This window comes from Petromyzon marinus, unplaced genomic scaffold (genome assembly GCF_048934315.1).
Source record: "Petromyzon marinus isolate PM22_M1 ecotype Great Lakes invasive population unplaced genomic scaffold, UKy_Petmar_22M1.pri1.0 PM_G_Scaffold_18, whole genome shotgun sequence".
Taxonomy (NCBI): Eukaryota; Metazoa; Chordata; class Hyperoartia; order Petromyzontiformes; family Petromyzontidae; genus Petromyzon; species Petromyzon marinus.
The window spans coordinates 3340001-3342500 of NW_027422739.1; positions in this window are offsets into that span (position 1 = coordinate 3340001).

Genomic DNA, 2500 nt, shown 5'->3' on the forward strand with positions numbered 1-2500 from the left:
TCATTTTCGTGTCGCCACATTGCATACGAACCGCATGAAACTTCCAGAGGCATTTGCAGCAGGAATGCATGTGCACTCAAAAAAGTGAATATTTCTCACGGATAGACCCCGTGATACGCTAGAAATTGGCGGGGATGTCTCTCTTGTGGCTCACGGGGCTGTTAGGGTGGCACAGAAATCCCTCGGAATGGGAAAACGGGTCATTTTCGTGTCGCCACATTGCATGCGAACCGCATGCAACTTCCAGAGGCATTTGCAGCAGAAATGCATGTGCAGTCAAAAAAAAATTGATATTTTTCACGGATAGACCCCGTGAAACGCTAGAAATTGGCGGGGATGTGTCTCTTGTGGCTCACGGGGCTGTTCGGGTCGCACAGAAATCCCTGGGAATGGGAAAACGGGTCATTTTCGTGTTGCCACATTGCGTACGAACCGCATGAAACTTCCAGAGGCATTTGCAGCAGGAATGCATGTGCACTCAAAAACTTCTATATGTTTCACGGATAGACCCCGTGAAACGCTAGAAATTGGCGGGGATGTGTCTCTTGTGGCTCACGGGGCTGTTAGGGTGGCACAGAACTCCCTCGGAATGGGAAAAGGGGTCATTTTCGTGTTGCCACATTGCATAGGAACGCCATGAAACTTCCAGAGGCATTTGCAGCAGAAAGGCACGTGCACTCAAAAATTTTAATATTTTTCACGCATAGACCCCGTCAAACGCTAGAAGTTGGCGGGGATGTCTCTCTTGTGGCTCACGGGGCTGTTAGGGTCGCACAGAAATGCCTCGGAATGGGAAAACGGGTCATTTTTGTGTGGCCACATTGCATAGGAACGGCATGAAACTTCCAGAGGCATTTGCAGCAGGAATGCATGTGCACTCAAAAACGTCTATATTTTTCACGGATAGACCCCGTGAAACGCTATAAATTGGCGGGGATGTCTCTCTTGTGGCTCACGGGCGCTGTTAGTTAGGGTCGCACAGAAATCCCTCGGAATGGGAAAAGGGGTCATTTTCGTGTTGCCACATTGCGTACGAACGGCATGAAACTTCCAGAGGCATCTGCAGCAGAAATGCATGTGCACTCAAAAACGTCTATATTTTTCACGGATAGACCCCGTGAAACGCTAGAAATTGGCGGGGATGTGTCTCTTGTGGCTCACGGGGCTGTTAGGGTCGCACAGAAATCCCTCGGAATGGGAAAACGGGTCATTTTCGTGTTGCCACAATTGGCATACGAACGGCATGAAACTTCCAGAGGCATTTGCAGCAGAAATGCATGTGCACTCAAAAACGTGAATATTTTTTCACGGATAGACCCCGTCAAACGCTCGAATTTGGCGGGGATGTTTCTCTTGTGGGTCACGGGGCTGTTCGGCTCGCACAGAACTCCCTTGGTCCACCTGATTCGTGCATACAGGCAGCAACTAAAACTCTGTAAACCTGCTGTGAGGACATCTAAACAGTGGACCAGTGAGGCTGTGGAAGATTTGCGGGCGTGCTTAGACTGTACTGACTGGGATATGTTCACGACTGCTACCAATAGTCTGGATGAACTCACAGAGGCTGTGTACATCAGCTTCTGTGAGGACTGCTGTATCCCAACACGTACCAGGGTGAACTTTAACAACAACAAGCCCTGGTTCTCAGCAAAGCTCAAAAGGTTGAGGTTGGAGAAGGAGGAAGCGTTTAGGAGTGGGGATAGAGACAGATTCAAGGAGTCGAAGAACAGGTTTAGCAAAGCGGTGAGAGAGGCTAAACGACTGTACTCAGAGACACTAAAACACCAGTTCTCTACTAACGACGCTGCTTCTGTCTGCCAAAGGGCTCAGGCACATCACCAACTACAAACCCAGAGCGCCCCACACCACTAACGACTCCCGCCTAGCCAACGACCTGAACGAGTTCTACCGTAGATTTGAAAGACAATTGGACTGTCCTGAACCACCCCTTCCCACCCAAGAGGCCCCATCCCCCACCCATACTACAGAAACGACTCTCTCCTTTCAGGAGGGAGAAGTTAATGGGCTTTTCAAGAGGCAGAATCCACGCAAAGCAGCCGGGCCGGACTCTGTCTCTCCAGCCACCCTCAGGCACTGCGCTGGCCAGCTGTCTCCGGTGTTCACCAACATCTTTAACACCTCCCTGGAGACATGCCATGTACCAGCCTGTCTCAAGTCCTCCACCATCATCGCTGTGCCCAAAAAGCTAAGGCCAACAGGACTAAATGATTACAGACCGGTCGCCCTTACATCTGTGGTAATGAAGTCTTTTGAGCGCCTGCTCCTGGCACACCTCAAAGCCATCACAGACCCTCTCCTGGACCCCCTTCAGTTTGCCTACAGAGCCAACAGGTCTGTGGACGACGCAGTTAACATGGCCCTCCACTTCACCCTACAGCATGTGGACGCCCCAGCATCCTACGCCAGGATCCTGTTTGTGGACTTCAGCTCTGCCTTCAACACCATCATCCCTGCCCTGCTTCAGGACAAGCTCTTCCAG